Here is a 16201-nt window from a genome sequence, read left to right on the forward strand (position 1 = left end):
TGGAACAGCCCTGTTTAGCCAGCTGCTGTAAAGTAACATTTTCCTGCTCAGCATGTTCTTTCATTCGGCAATCATGGGGGATCTCACAGCTAAATAGCCTTCCCTTAATAACAGTCTCGAGTCTCTGAAAAATGCTTGCGTATTTGAGTGCTTTCACTCTTGCATTTGATCGCTCCACCGGGCCCATCGGTTTCCAAGCCGCAGATCTTGTTTACCTTGAGACTGTCTTGGAGTTTGTCAAACTCCTGTATATACTGCATGAGCTGCCTCCATCAAAGACATATCCAAACTATCTTCATATCAGGCGGAACACACTGTGAACTCGCCACGACCACCCTCCGACATCCAAGTGAGTGATTGTTAAATTACAAATGGACAGAAATCGGATACTGACTACCTCACGTTCACTGCATTTCCGAATTATTAACTAACTATTCGTCCACTCTGAGTTTGACCGTAAATATACACTCCTTTCCTTCAGTTCAGTCAGCTGTCCGTACTCTCCATAATGTCCTGGTGAATGAGGGAATTCTGGTTCCTACCCATGCATTGCCTTCCATCGTGCTGTATGGCATACTCCTGTGAAAGTGGTGCCTTGGGCGGGAGAGGGTTGTATCACCCGCCCGAGAAGCGCCTCAGGACAAAAGGAAATATATAAGTCCTGAGTTGTTCGAGGGAGTAAAATCCGGTTGCATTTTCTAAAGGAGAAAAAAAACAGAACTAAGGTGAACTTGGAGAGCAGCCTTCTGGAGTGACCACTTTGGCAGTCAGCCTTCACTGTCTCTCCTGTCACAGATGCTACGAGAGTGCCCGACCACACAACCATATAGAGTGCCTCAACTCTATTCCGTGCACATGTTGCAACTGGCAGGCATGAATGCAAAATGCATATGGCTTCCTCTCGCTGCCTCTTCAACACATTTGGGAGGTACGGTCCATGGAGCTTAGTTTGGAAGTCCCTGCATCATGCCACATAGGCACTATTTTCCGTATGATGTAAACCGACTCATGATGTTTCAAATGCTTTTTGTTTCATTTTATTCTTCAAGCATGTGCTACATCGCGTCTTGACTGGACTACACTGACTAGAGCCCAAGAGAGCTTTGAGCTTTTATATCGATTGCGCTAAAGACCATCGGTTGGACAATCAGCTCTTTGTGGCTTGTGGGCTTCACAGTAACAAAGAAAGGCAAGGCAGTGCAGAAAATGGCTCTGCCATGGTGGATAGTTCTCTGATTTCCAACTTGTTCTGCATTGGCCAAGACGCAGACTCCATAGGGACTGAGAACTCATTCCACCAGGGCCAAGGCTGCAACTACTCCGTCGGTGCACGGAGTGCCTCTCCTTGACAACTGTCAGGCTGCGACATGGGCATCAGTGCACACTTTCATGCCTTTACAGCAAGGTCCAGCGGGATGGGCATTTCGTTTGTTCAGTCCTGCAGGACTTTTTGATCAAAGTCCACACCAACGACCCTCCACTTTTGGGAGGTGGTACTTTGCTATATATTCTACAGGTAAGCAATCTGCAGTTAGAAGCATCCGTCAGAAGAACAAGTGCTCCTCTGAGAATATCAAGAAGGCCGCCACATTCCTGCTTTTCACGGCATGTTGGTTACAACAACGGTCCAGCCCACCAAGCATTAGAAATTAAACCTGTTATAAGATGGCTGCCGCGGTCCACCCCATCAGCAAGCCATTTCTCTCAAATGATTCCAGGTGGAACTGATCATTAGGGCACACACTTCACTATTTAAGGATTAGCTCGATCGAGCTGTCTCTTCATCACATTTGGGAGATACGGTCCACGGAGCTAAATTGGGAAGTCCCTGCTGAGCAGTGAGGGCAGTAAGTAATCCCAGTGGCCCTTGGGTCATTTGTTGCTATATCAGTCTTCTTTGCGAGTAATGTAGGAATATCTCTCCCATGTTTTTACAGTTTGTGACCTTTGATCCCAGCAAGCCTCTGCATTTGATCCCATGAGGCCTGAATAATCTCCATTGCCTTGTATGTCCCCCTCTGAAATCACAACGAGCCTGATGACTTACGTTCATGTATTTACTTTCCTCGTTAATTGTGAATATGTGATGCACTGTGTGAATACACTTGGCTAATGAGATGACTGCATGGTATCTTGAACACTAGCTGATACAGGTAATTTAAGTCACAGCAGGTCACTTATCCTGGCTTATAGATATTAGGGTTAGAGATCTCACCGTTTTAGAGTGTGCAATGCAGTACACGGGTTTCATTGTTTGTGCTACCCATATTCTAATACCAGCGTAGTTCTGGTTCTGTGTTCCTTTCCTTCTTTTAGGTTACTTGTAGTGGATAATCTGCAGTTTTTGATCAACTCACCCTGTATAGTAGCTAGGGTTGGGTAACTACCTCCTGATCTTGCATGGAATGTGTGTGGATGGATAACTTCTGCTAGGTTAGGAGCTCAAGGATCTTAGTGATCATGATGAAACCTGCGCATTTTATGTAGCAGATGAAGCATGTCGACCTAGTATATAGTACAGTGCTTTTACACTGAAGTGAAACTTTGAACTAAGAACATGCTTTAAAATGTTGGAATTACCTACTTAGGCTATGTCATGCCGGCGTATTTTGTTTACGTTTTTTAATCCTGGATGATCTTTAAATTAAAGTAGATTCTCGTTGTATGACTCTTAACGATTATGACCAGGTAGGAGGGGAGGTGTAAAGAGCATGCCTTGACCCATGATGGCTTTAATAGTCTAATGCTTTCCCGAAGTTAAGGGGGTCACTCTTACCATATAGTGTGTGTGCATCTGGCCAGAAAACTGTGCAGAACAAGGGTAGGAACAAGCAATAACTTGAGCGTGCTGCGAAATTGGTCACCTCTAGTGAGTTCAGGATGAATGTTTATGACTGACTACAATTAAGAGCTATGGACTTGAGACTGAAGGCAGTGTGAGTTTCTGAAAGTGCCCGTCTCTGCGTCATAAAGGTGTTGTCATCTTGCTCATCCAATTCTGTACATATCGACAGGCTGCACATCGGGATGGTCATTTATGTGCCAATTTTAATTACATTTCAATGGGAAATTATGTGACGGAGATTCACAACTGCCAGTGCTGAAAGAAACAAAAATACACTGCTTGTATGTGTGCACGCATGAGAGAAAGAGTGGGGGTGGTGAAGTGGCATTGAGGAAAAGAAGCCAGGCACAAGAAGAGGCAGAGAAATGGTGATGAGGAAAGGGATGATGTGTGAAACATACAGCAGTGGGGGACTTCAGGGCGAGAGATGTTGGGAGGTGTGGGACGGTGTGGAACTGGTTTAAATCCTTTCTGACCGGTCATCGCCAAGTGGTCTGGGTGCCACCGTTCTCCGCAGAAATGCCGCCGCTAGAGGTGGGGGTTCCTCAGGGGTCTATCCTGAGCCCCACCCTTTTTAATATCTATGTGGCCCCTCTGGCGGCAGTTGCGGAGTCCTGTGGTGCCCGGATCATATCCTATGCTGATGTCACCCAGCTCCTTTTTACTTCTAAGAAGGGAGAGGCTTTTGATGGTGGTTTGATCAGGGAATGCCTGGGTGCGGTCTTCGACTGGTTTCGGCGGCACAGTCTGAAGTGCAACTCCGATAAATCGGAGTTGCTTTTCTTCGGATGTCCGCCGGATCCCAGTTGGAAGACTTGGTGGCCCCAGGACATGTTTCCGCCTGATGTGTCTTCTGTGAAAGCCAAAAACCTTGGTATGCAGTGTGATGACGGTCTCTCTTTCGGACCCCAAATTATCGGTCTGACAGGGAAATGTTTTGGCATTTTGAAAATACTCCGGAAGTTTCTTCCTTTGCTGTCTTTGCAACACAAAAAAGTCATTGTGCAGTCTCTAATTGGCTCAAGACTTGATTACGCGAATGCCCTGTATCTTGGGCTGCCTAAATATCTGCTGGCCCGTTTGCAGATGGTCCAGAACTCGGCTGCAAGAGCCATTTTTGGTCTCCCACGCAGGGCAAAAGCCTCGGAACAGAAAGAGACTGCACTGGTTGCCCATTGCTCAAAGAATCACCTTTAAGGTTCTGACCTTGGCTTTCAAGGCCCTTAATGCGATTGGCCCCAAGTATTTGGGGAAGCGCCTGGCTTTCTATGTACCGAGGAGGACTCTACGGTCGGCCTCGTTGGCCAAAGCTGTTTTTCCCTCTATTAAACTTGCCCGGATTGGAGGGCGCTCCTTCCGTTACTTGGTTCTGCGTTGCTGGAATGAGCTACCTGTTTCCTTAAGAAAGTCGAACAGTCTCCTCTCTTTTAGAAAGGAGCTGAAAACTTGGCTCTTTACAGTATGATTTCTGCCTCCGGCCTCTGCGATTCGCTGTGTTGTGTTCTCCGCTGTAGTTCTCTTTGCCAAAGTGCCGGGACACCCCTCGGGGTAGCCGTGCGCTATATAAGAGTCTTAAACATAACATAACATAACATAACAAAAATGACACAAGTGACACACAAAGAAGAGACTACAGAGAAAAGTCAAACGAAGGGAAAAGCGGTAATCTTTACTTGTCTTTCTGATATTTAATAACAAGAATTTGCAATGCAATAGGTCTCGCATTAGGAAAGTGTGAGCTATTGGTATTGTAACTTACTCTTTTTTTTAATATGTGTTGGCTTTGAAAATATATAAATAAATAGCAGTGTTATTCACAAATCCAATAGCTTACACTTTCCTAATGCGAGTCATATTGGCTGTGGCAATGCTTGTTGGTAGCAAGCAAGGTTAGTGCTGTTGTGGTGCTGAGTGATGATGTGGTTGGGCTGAGTGTTGTGGTGGTGCCCCTTAGTGATGTGGTGGTGTTCCTGAGGTATGTGGTGGTGTTCTTAAGTGATGTGGTGGTGTCCCTGAGTGATGTGGTGGTGTCCCAGAGTAATGTGGTGGTGTCCCAGAGTAATGTGGTGGTGTCCCAGAGTGATTTAGTGGTGTCCCAGAGTGATGTGGTGGTGTCCCCGAGTGATGTGTATGTGTCCCTGAGTGATGTGGTGGTGCCCCTGAGTGATGGAGGGTGGAGTTGGAGGGTGGAGTTGGAGGGTGGAGTTGGAGGGTGGAGTTGGAGGGTGGAGTTGGAGGGTGGAGTTGGAGGGTGGAGTTGGAGGGTGGAGTTGCGGGGTGGAGTTGGAAGGTGGAGTTTATTTCTTCGGTGAGAAGTGTGTATGTATCTTTAAAAGCATCACAAAAGACCTACTGATATCCAATGCACTTTAAACTAGCTGGGAGAAACAAGAGGGTTAGAAATGAGGAGAGTCAGCTGGTAACGGTAAGGCAACCTTTCCAAAGCAGTGGCGATCAGATATATATTACAACAGTGAGTGGCAAGTGATTTACGTTTCTTTCATTTATGCAATGAAGTTCAGCATTTGAATCTATGTATGCACGGTACGGAAACACCCTATTGGTCAGGCATGGTCAACGCAGAACGCAGTGTCGATTTGTAATGCCTGTATAAACTAGGATTACAAACATTGTAGGTAATGTTTTTAAGTCACTCGTGGTCAATGTCAAAAATCCCCTCGCTCTAATCTATGAAGCAAATTTTGTGGCGGCCATTTTAATCCCAGTCTATTCTATTACATGGGTTGTTAATTTTGCACAGCAAAACTCTCACGGGCGTGCTAATCTGGAGCTGGTTTGGGATGAGAATGCAAGCTCCAGATAAAAGTAAATATAGGCTCACGAGAGCTGATGGGGGAGCGGCTTCCTTTGAAATGCCAAAGTCTTAGAAAGGCACATCGCTAACAGCGTGATGGTGGAATGGGGACGGTTCCACATAAAAACAAGCACCCAGGAAGTTGTAAGAGCCGAATAATGGGTCTCAAGCCCGTTTGGCGGGGGAGGAGGCTGCAAGCACGTCTGTGTGGAATGAAAAGTGCAAACATCTGTAGAGCAATTCCGAGCTGAAGCAATAAGGGGGTTGAATGGAAACAGGCAGGACAGATACTCGTGATGGGGAGAGAGGGTGCAAACTGGGACGGGGTAGGAAAGAGGGGAAAGGACAGGGAAAAAGGCAGGTAAAAAGATAGATGATGCGGAGGGCAGGCGAGAAGGGGCGGGTGAAACAAGCTCTCGGCATTGCTGTGGCGGGGGGTGGGCGGGGGAGTGTCAGCCTTTGAAGTCTGATGCCGAGGTTCAGACAAATGGTGGTGTGCGAGCGGCTTCCTTTCAAGTCTGATGTGGGGGAGGCGGGGGAGCAAATGGCGAGCGCGCTCCTGGCGCACATGCACTGGCCATAATCCGCATTCCAAAGCCCTCTTGGTAGGATTTTCTGGTGCCCCTCTATATCTCTCGCACAAGTGCATTGGCAGGCGAGACCTAAAAAGGAGTGACAACGAGCAAATATATCTGACTTGTTTTAGGTGTGTGTGTTCATTATTGTGTGATATGGTTGGATGCACTACCAGAAAACAAACCTAGAGGATCCCAAAAAACCAATCCGGTGGGACGCCAAATGAAGTACAGGATTCTAGTTCATACGTTTTTGGCCACCCCCTTCACTGTATAGCCACATCTGTATAACAATTTATTGGTTTCAACTTAATGGAACTATGCTTTAGAAAAGGTGATAATTAATGGTCATGGTTGTATGAATGAGGGAGGTTACTGGTCTACTCAGACCCAAACTTTATGACGATATAAGGGACTGGGAACTAGGGTTACTGAAATTTATTGACACAGCAGATTCATTTAATTTTTCTCAAAGCAGAATATACCTTTAGTGGTCTTAGATGGAAGTGGGCATTTGTTCATCGGAAAATATTTGTATAATGATAATTATTTCTCATTAATCTGTAGGAAATGATTTGTATACACTTTATTACACTGCTTCTTCGGGGTCTGCACATGTTTAGTGACTTTAAAAAAAAATCAATTTAAAACAAAATGAAATTTCATAGGCCATGTCTTTTGTAAATGAGTCCTGGTTGTTTTTCTTAGGCCACACCCCTTCCAGACTCCTCACCTTTTTTTTATCCAACCTAAGGCATTACTGCTCCCGCCCTATTCATAGCAGTGTGAGCGCATAACTTGAGGACCAGCCTTATTTATACTCCTTCTTTGATGATAGAAGGAGCAGGATGAGTCCCAGACTGAATCTCTCAGGAAGTGTTGCAGTGAGCGTTGTGCTTAATCCGTGGCTTTCTTAAAGTGGACCTAAGAGCAGCCAATATCTCCTGCAGTGATGGTGAGATAGGCATTTTCGGTATTTGGAAACACGTCCCCAGTTGTTTTTTTCAACGCCTCGTCGGGGGTAGTAAATGCTACATAAATACCATTTACAAAATTAGTCGCAAAAATTTTCAGTTTTGGGAAATCGCTAAAGCAGTTTCCAGAGAAAGCAATGGGATTCCAGTTAATTGCTGCAGTAAATGTCCAACTGTTTAGAAACACTGTGGGAGATTTTAATGATGCAAAAAATAAAGACAACAAATGCCACTAAGCATGGAGTGGAAGTGACCTTCACACTGTATTAAATTGCTTCATTGAAAGCTCACAATCTCCCTTGCTTTTACCTGCATTTGTTTGTTTAAGCTCTTTGCTTTCGATTGTTTTTTTTATTGTGGGCGTGCATGTCGTCATCCCACACTTGCATGAAGCAGAGTTGTTGCCCCAGCAGCGTGAATGCATCTGCAAGGAATAATTGAGGAATGTGACTCTCTCGAAGCCTTGTTACAAGCCGTTCATTGTTACCATTACGTAAGAAATTATATACACCCAACTGTACATAATAAGGCTATAAATTCCACGGCGCGCACTCGTAATATCATAAAGCACGAGGGCAAAGCTCAAGTGCTCTGCTAATGTCACCGGAACGCTCAGATAGAATTACGGCCTTTTATGAAGCGTTGGGGTGTATTTTATTTTCCTTGCTATGCGGCAACCAAATGTTTTTTAAAACGTTTACGAGTTTTACAGCGTGGAAACTGTTTACCACAGAAGTTCCCAAGGAGATGAGTAGAAAGTGTTTGTGATGCATTTGCTGATTAACTAGGCATTAAAAAAACAGAGTAATCTTGCCTCGATATTCCAGAAGATTTATCTAAAATCCAACTTGTATCAGGGGTTTATTTCATCTGCCCCAGGCCTTGCAATCTATTCTAGTGCCAAAGGCATAACAAGTGCCCCAGCTGCCCTAATTCAAGCAAAGGAAATGGTGCCCTTTTTTCCTTGTTTCCTAGCAATTCACATTAAGCCTAATTTAGAGGCAGAGGAGTCACAGCGGTCCACATCCTCCTGGTCCTCTCAACAGCATTTGACACAGTCGCTCACCCCATCCAGTGCCTACATGACATCGGAATCCAAGGACAGGCACTGCGATGGATCTGCTCCTTCCTGACTGGAAGGACCCAGCTAATCAGCCTGGCACTGTACACCTCGGATGCCCACAACTTCATCTGTAGAGTTCAACAAGGACCGTCCCTGAGCCCGACCTGCTTCAATGCATACATAATCCCTCTAGCCAGCATCATCTGTTCTCATGATGTGAATGTCCTCTTCTAAGCAGACGGCAAACATCTCCTTCCCTCCCTCACGTACAAGACACCCACAACCTATATCGAGTTCATTGCCCGCATGGCTGAAATCATCCTCTGGATGAAGACCTACTGTCTAAAGCTATACACTGACAAGACCACATTTGTCATCTTCGGGAAGAGCACATCCCCGTGGGACTCTATCTGGTGGGCAACAGAGGTAGGACCGGCACCCCCCTCTCCCTCCATCACCTATGCCAAGAACCTCAGGGTCATCATCAACAGTAGACTCGACATGCCCGCCTAAGTCAGTGCTGTCATGGCCTCATGCTTCGATACTCTGAAGATGCTGAGTAAGATTTTCAAATGGCTTCCAATCCGCACCTGGAAAACGTTCACGTACACCCCAGTCACAAGCTAACGGGACTACAGGAACACTCTTTGTACTGGAATCTACAAAAAAACTCACCAGAAGGCTGCAGATCATTCCCAACTCGGTGTCCAGAATCAGTCTCTACTTTCCATGTCACACTCTCACAGCACCACACCTAAAGGAGCCCAACTGGCTCCCCATTCACAAACTAGCACAATTCAAGCACCTCACCCACTTTCAAGACCTTGCATAACACTGGCCCAGCATACCTCAACAATCGCATCTGCTTTCACAAACCTTCCAGACACCTCTGCATACGGAAAATCAGATCCATAAGTCACTCCTTCTCCTACATCAGGGATCTCTAAACTTTTCAGTACGAGGGCCACATCGTATATTTTAGAAATAAACACAGGAGGACAAAAATCAGTTTTATATGAATAACATTTCAATGAATGAAGTATAACTTGGATTTTTTTGTAACCAATATATGATTCACAACAAAAGAGAAATGTAACAATTACAAAGAAACAATGTTGTGCTTAAACTAAGAAATGATACGACGTGTAGGCATTTTTAAGAATGCTTAATGTGGTGTGGACTCTAGAGAAGCACAAACTCAGGATTCAAAACATATCACAGTGGTTAGGGTTGGTTTTGACTAAGAATGTATTTCTACTCAAACAAACCCTTTTTAAGCAACATTAGGATAATGAAAGACTGTGAAGAAACATACGTTTCTAACATCTACCATACAGTTTGCATGCAGCTCTTTGAGGGTAGTAGATAGCTCACTGAGCTAGATTACAATTGCAATTTATGCTGGTCTGCTGATTTTGTTACTGGGGTCAATATTACAGCACTTATGCAAAATCAGCCCCCTGTAACAAATCGGCCCCCCCACCTTTACAATATCCCGGGAATATGGCCAGCCCAGCCCTGCCTATTAACCTCTTGTGGTTCATACTGTTTCCTAGCTTATTTTTAAACTTAAATAGCACATTGTGGTCGAAGCTGGAACCCTTCCTTTGCTCAGGATTGTGCATATTTTGCAACTTGATGTATCACACCCAGGTGACCACTAACTGAAAGCACAAACTCTGTGTTGCACATGCCACTGAAGGGTTCTCACACTAACATTACTAGACTCGAGGAGGAGTGAACCAACAAAATAACTGGGAGCTCAGGGTTGGGCCAATACAATTTTATCTGAAAGAGACATCTAGCTGCAGATTCCTTAACTTAGAATTATTCCAGGCGTCAGACTGGATCCGGAAAATTTCTACAGCAGCTCCTCTGCGCATCGGGGGACGGCGCCACACGACCCGCCTTGACGTCGTCCACGGACGTGACATCAGCGAGGTCATTTAAGTCCGTCCGAGCATCTTTTCTGTGTGCAACACGGATCCGGAGTAAGCAGTTCTTCTGGCCTGTTTTCAGGCCCCTTTTGACGATTCGCATCTGGAACAGTGTGCGATGCCTCCTGGCTTTAAAACGTGTGCCTCCTGTACGCGGTAAATGTCTGCAACGGACCCACGACTTATCAGCATGTGGTGTCTGGGCGAACACCACGACTCGACGGATTGCGACGTGTGCCAACAACTCAAGCCGAAGTCCCGTCGGAAGCACCGGATGAAGCTACTTTCAGCTCACCTGTCCCGGTCAGAGTCGTCCTGGCCCCGGCCTCCTCTTCGGCGGTACGTCCCGGTGGCAGTGGGTTCCGTTTGCGGCGTTGGTCGGCGCCTGGTTCCCGTGTGCGTCGGTCGCCCCTTCCTGGTAAGTCCCGTCACATGTCGCTGAGGTCCTCGACCTCCCTTCCTTCAGTTGTCGGGGACACTAGTTCCCGGATTTCTCCGGACATGCGCCCCGGGAGTCATCTCTCCCCTATCCACCTTTTCCTGGCACGGGTGCGACTCGGACGCAGATGGGGGCCTATGCCGCGGCCCTACAGGACTCCCTTGGGTCCCCTCCTCTCCCTCGGGCGTCCTCGGACCCTCCGCTTACCTGCGGGGTCTCTGGTGGACTCGCCGGTCGGTTCGCACCCAGCGCCGACTGAGCCCCTTGCCTCTAGGAATGATGGAGATTTGGCATCATCCGGGCTCGGCCCTTCTGGGTCCCCCTCTTCGACCCATAGAACCACTACAGCGCCGCATAGTCAAGTGGGGCTCCCTGTGGCGTGGCAGGTGGTTGCTGGTGCTCGCAGCTTGGCTGCGAGCCCACCTCGGTCCTCCGGACTGGAGTCTGACTTTTCGGAGGCCGAACCGGCACCGTAGGCTTGCCTTACTCCGGAGTCGGAGCCTGTTGTGGTTGAAGCTGCATCGACGTTGCCTCCCCGGGTCCAGCACCGTTCCTTTCTTCGGAACCAGAGCCTTTCGTAGTTGAGGCCGTGTCGGCGGCGGACGAGGCAGAGTCGGCGCCGAACGAGGACGCTCTGGCACCGCCTCAACGCCTGATCATTGACTCCTCTCCGGAGGCTTCTGGGGGGAGTTCGGCGTCACCCAGACGTCCGGCGACGCCGGATCCATCCTTGCCTCTCCCCCACTTGGAATTTGTGGCTCCGGCGGATTCTACACCTCCTCAGGAGCCACATCAGGACCCTCATTCGTCAATGGGGCTTCCTTCATTTGGACATTGGTCTCATCCTACGTTCATCGGACAACCCCCTTAGGGTGGGTGGCTCAGTTTACAGCCCTTACCCACGGATGAGTTACTGCCCCCTTCTCGAAGGGCTACAGAGGCTGGTGCGGCATTTATAAGAGTTGTTTCCTTGGCCGCCCGCATTCTGAGTATGCACCCCCCTTCAGTCCCCCTGCCTGTTCACCCTCTGTTGGATGTCCTCCACCACGGTTCGTTGAATGTAGAGCCGCTTCTGCCTTTCAAAGCTTCTCTTTATGATGCTCTTTTGGGCACCTGGGTTTGGCCAGCGTCAAGTGATCCGGTGGCTCATTCCATCATGCTCCGCAACCGCCCTGCTCCAAACGATCCAGTTTGCTTATTTGTTCATCCAGAAGTTCAGGGGGTTGTTCTGCAAGCTGCTTTTCCTTCCTTGCCTCAGCTGCTGACCCTCCCTCCCGGGAGTCCAGATGGCTGGAGTCGTGGGCTCATAATATTTTCGCCTCCACTAGCGCAGCTCTTCGCTCACTCAATACTGTTTGTGTCTTGGCTCAGGCTACTTCTGCCCTTTGGGCCTCTGCTGAGTCTCTTCTATCTTCCGCCTCTGAGGGCGCCTGTGTTGACCTCCACCATGCTTATCCGTGATGGATATGATCTGGTGGAATTTACTATCCGCTCAGCCCTGGATCCCTCAGATTCCTTAGGCCGAGCTATGGCTGCACTACGACACTATGCTTGGTTGCGGGATGCCGTCTTCCCGGAAAATATCTGGGAACGCCTTGTTGACCTGCTCTTTGATGGGGTCCTTTTGTTTGATACCCACGCCAATTCGGCAGTTCAGAGCCTCCTTGCGGGCTTTCGCCCTCTCCCATAGGTCTGTACTTAGCAGGTCTCACGTTGTCATATCCTGGGGTTGTTACCCTTTCATTTAGCGTCCACCAGTTGGACTATGCGTTTTTGGGCAGGCGGTAAACCTACTGTGGCGGCGGTGTTTCACAGGTTGTTTGTGTTCTGTCAACTGACTGTGGTTTACCCTAAGAGGTGTTCCCCTGTTTTTCTTGGGGGCGTGATATACTCCAGGTGGGGTACCTGTATGCTATTGTTTAGCTCTGCTCTGTGCCAGGCAGGCGTGGAGGTCCCTTTGGGCTCTCTACATCTACTGGTGCCATTATCTTGCCGTTGGACGTTTTTCAGTGTTGTACCTTCTGGCACTGCCTCCTGCACGCCACAGGTCTAGCCTTGAGTGTGTGCCTCATTCTCCTCTTCTGGGAGTTTTTTCCTTGTACTAACTCTTTTCAGTGTATTTCAACACGCTTCAAAATTAGGCTGCCTTCTGCCACGGGTGCATTAGGCGGGCTCCTCTAGCGCCCGAAGCTGCGTGGTCTCGGGGCTCGCCCCTTTTGATATATATATATATATAGATATATATAACTATTCGTGTGCAATAAATCCGCTTTGGATTTGACCCCGTGAGTGCAGTTTCTCTGTTCGTGTGCAAATATATATATATATATATAACGCTCGACTCTCCCAAATCCAAAAGAAAGAGGCAGCACTCGCGGACCAAGGTCATACCAGGGTTTAATTAAAGGGAAAAAGAAAAGCACAGACGCGTTTCGGCGTGAGCCTTCGTCAGTGTGTCATTCGTCCACATCTAACAGTCCATGTTATAAACAAGCAAACAGACCATAGACATTGTCATAGACATAGGACTACACCCCTTGTGCCACTGTGGGCGCCATCTTGGAATGGTGTTCTTCCCAAGGGTCTTTACTGATTTAAACATGAAGTGATCATGGTTAAAATAAAGCCGTGGATCGGCTAGTGTCCTATGATACACATGTACAATGCTAAGGTAGTCACATTAGTGCATAGAAAACATAAAGAAGTCACACAGATCCTCAAGCACAAGAAAGCAAGAAACGAAAAGAATTAGTATCTGTCCTATAACAGCCAATGAACCAATATTTCGTCATATTTCATCATGGTTCCTAAGTCATGCTATTTACAGGATACATAACAGAAAAATACTCTTTTCGATTCATGGAACCCGCAAAGGAAAGATATATTTACACTATTTACAAAGGTGAGGTTGGACTGAACCCAAAATTTGACTGTGTTCGAAAATGAAAAATATTATAGGTTGTCAAAATAATACTTCCAGGTCACAGTTTTACGTGAATAACCTAATGCTAAATTGCCAGTTGTAGGCAGGAGAGACAAACATATAATTCAAAAATTATACCCTTCATCCAGTTATTAGCGCGTACATATACAAATGAAATACCACCCTTTTCATGTGTAGTGTAGGTATATGTTCGTTGGAGATTGAATGTCTGTGGGTATATTAACACATCCATGGTAGTCCATACTCCTTACCCATTACCATCGGGGGACAAAAGTATATAGGTATCATTATTCACATACTCGTACAGGTCAGATAAACAAGGTATACAGAAATTCATAGGTAAGGTTCATAAATCTCATAATTGGAAAGCTGTCGACAGAACTTGATGGAAAAGGTGCTGCTGATCTACAGAGTCCACATGTACATTGTCCCATGGAGCATACCTGTTCTAGTTGGAAATTCATTTCAGTGTATATGGCTTCCTATGGGAATGGACACTCAGCTAATCCTATGTTGTTACTTGCCCAGGTGATATGCTAATTCCTCCCCGCTATTGAGCCCACCAGGTTGTTTAGTGGATAGATCAACTATGTATCTGGACTCTAATCTGCGGAGTCGCCTCACCCTATCGCCTCCTCTTACATTCGGTGGGACCATGTCCAATCCGAAGAATCGGAGTAGCTTGCGATCTTTGCTATGCTCCTCTGCGAAGTGTCGGGCGACCGGATATGAGATGTCAACTTTCTCGATCGCCCGTTGGTGCTCCAGGATTCTCAGCTTGAGCTCCTTGATCGTGCTGCCTATGTAGCGTAAGCCACACGGGCAGACCAAGCAATACACCACAAACTGGGAATTGCATGTAATGAAGTGCTTGATAGGCACTTTCTTCCCGGTGTCAGGTATATCGAATGATAGCACCCGTTTGCTGCCACTGCAAGCCTTGCAGTGGCCGCAAGGAAAGAAGCCTGCCATCCGCTTCAGGGAGTTAGCTTTTGCTGTTGGTTTTTTAAGGTGGCTCGAGACAAGCATATCACTAAGTGACCTAGCCCTGCTAAATGTGATTAAGGGATAGGCAGGTAGGTCATCTGCAAGAACACTGTCGGTTTTTAAAATGTTCCAATTCTTGGTTAGCATTGCTTTCAGATCCCCTGCTCCTTTTGAATAAGGAGTGATGAGTCTGAATTTACCCTCACTTTATATATATATATAGATGAAACAATCTCAGCTTTCTCTCGCCTGGAGCCCAATCCTGGATACCGACGGCGCAGAAGAAGAGAGGAGACCCAAGTGCAGGTGAGCAGTGGTTTATTCAATCGTGAAAAAGGCGCACCTCAGCATAACGTTTCGGCCTTCACAGAGGCCTTGGTCACATGACGCATGCAGGGAAAGAGGCAAAATTTAAAGTGCTAGTGCCATTCAGAATACAACGTCATTGGTTGAATGTGGTCAGATGTAAAATGCAATCAATATTAGACATAGACAACAACTCACATCCCGGGATAATCCCCTATGGAGTTCAAAAAGTAATGTGCAAAGAGCAATGTGCAAAATACAAGTTGCTAGGTGCAAATAATGTCATCCAAACAATTAAAGTATTCAATAAATAACAATAATTATTTCATATAAAGCACAATGTTAAAATCAAAGTGTAAAATATATATATTGATAGTTAATATATTTACAATGACCTAGAATCACACTATATACATAGGATGAGATTTCGGGTGATGGTTACACGTGAATGCATAAATGCATTTTCCAGCCCCTGAAATCGCAGCATCCTTAAATAAATAAATATATTGCACAAGCTGACAGTCTGTCTATGTCATTAAGTGAAAAGGGGAGAGGAGATAATCTTAGTTAAAATACAAAACAATATCGCAGCCTCGCCTCATTTACACTTATGATAGGATATACATAAACCATTAGATTCTGAAATAGCATTGAGTGATAGTGAACAGTGATGTATGAATCAAATTGCTTTTTTCTTTCTTTTTTCCATTCCTCTCATTTTTAGTACTATTCAAAAAAATGAAATTAAACATTCCTATATATTGCACAGTCCCATAGCCTAAGCCTAAGCTATGTTGCACAACTTGGTCAAATACAGTACTAGACATATACGGGACCTGGAATATTTTGAAAGGTACAGTCTTAACCAGCCCGAATAATTAACAGGACAAACATGCTATGTAAATGGACCAGGCCTGAAAGGTGAATCCTATGGAAATGCCACTAGTAGCCATCTGGATTAATTGGAGACAGAGAAAGGTAAAATGTCTCAGAGACAGGTGTAAAAGTCTTCCGTGGAGTTCAACCCTCCCGGGGCTCTGCTATCCATTTCCAATATATATCTCGTCTCCAACCTTCTAAGAGCACCCTCCCTGTCTCCTCCTCTTTTCAGTGGGCCTACTTTGTCTATGGCATAATATTTCAAAAGGGTGCTATCGTTGTTATGGCACTCTTTGAAATGGCGCGCCACCGGATATGCCGGGTCACTGGTATTGATGGCCCTTATGTGCTGGAGTATCCTCTTGTGCACCTGCAGCTTGGTACTGCCCACATACCGCAGGGCACACGGACACTCCAGCACATAAACCACGAACTCA

At 46.4% G+C, this 16201-nt stretch overlaps 1 protein-coding gene across 1 annotated transcript in view; it reads left to right on the forward strand.

The window, feature by feature from the left end:
• Window positions 1-16201, forward strand: part of VPS13B (vacuolar protein sorting 13 homolog B) — a 2999480-nt gene that overhangs the window by 1187811 nt on the left and 1795468 nt on the right. The window lies entirely within an intron of this gene.

Source organism: Lissotriton vulgaris, chromosome 4_1, assembly GCF_964263255.1.
Source record: "Lissotriton vulgaris chromosome 4_1, aLisVul1.2, whole genome shotgun sequence".
NCBI classification, from domain to species: domain Eukaryota; kingdom Metazoa; phylum Chordata; class Amphibia; order Caudata; family Salamandridae; genus Lissotriton; species Lissotriton vulgaris.